The sequence below is a fragment of the Trichoplusia ni genome, chromosome 3 (genome assembly GCF_003590095.1).
Source record: "Trichoplusia ni isolate ovarian cell line Hi5 chromosome 3, tn1, whole genome shotgun sequence".
In the NCBI taxonomy this organism is placed as follows: domain Eukaryota; kingdom Metazoa; phylum Arthropoda; class Insecta; order Lepidoptera; family Noctuidae; genus Trichoplusia; species Trichoplusia ni.
Window position 1 is genome coordinate 3,381,795 of NC_039480.1, and position 538 is coordinate 3,382,332.

A 538-nucleotide genomic window follows, 5' to 3' on the forward strand; every position below is an offset into this window, starting at 1 on the left:
GTAATGATAAAATATCCTATTTGCGGAATAAATGATTTCATTTCATTTCATTACAATGTGCCAGCCTGGAATCGGTTGAAACCGGTACTTTGTGAGTCCTCACGGTCCGCGGGAGTCTAAATAGTTCCGCAGCCCCGGTCAGCGCGGGCCTCGTCTCATGCTCGTGAGACGCATACCTACCTACTGCCTCACGGGCCACCGCTTTGGGGCTTCAGGTGCCAGAGCAGCAGCTGATGGAGTGACAAGGTGCCCACCCTGTCCCTCCATCAGCTGCTAGGCCAGGACGGTGCACATCCGTTCTTACGAGGAACGAGGGGTAAGCTTTAAAGAAAGGTCCAACTAGTCAAACGCAGCCCAGAGTCGCGCAGAACAAGCGCGAATGATCCCGTGACTCGTGGTCCAGGGTGGTTTAGTCGGTGGAAGTCCGCCATATCCCCGCGATGCCCTCGAAGTGGGTTGAAGTCATAAAGGTTTCACCCAGGAAAACAAAAAACGAAACAAAATATTATTAATGACATATAAAGGTCTTTTTGTAAAG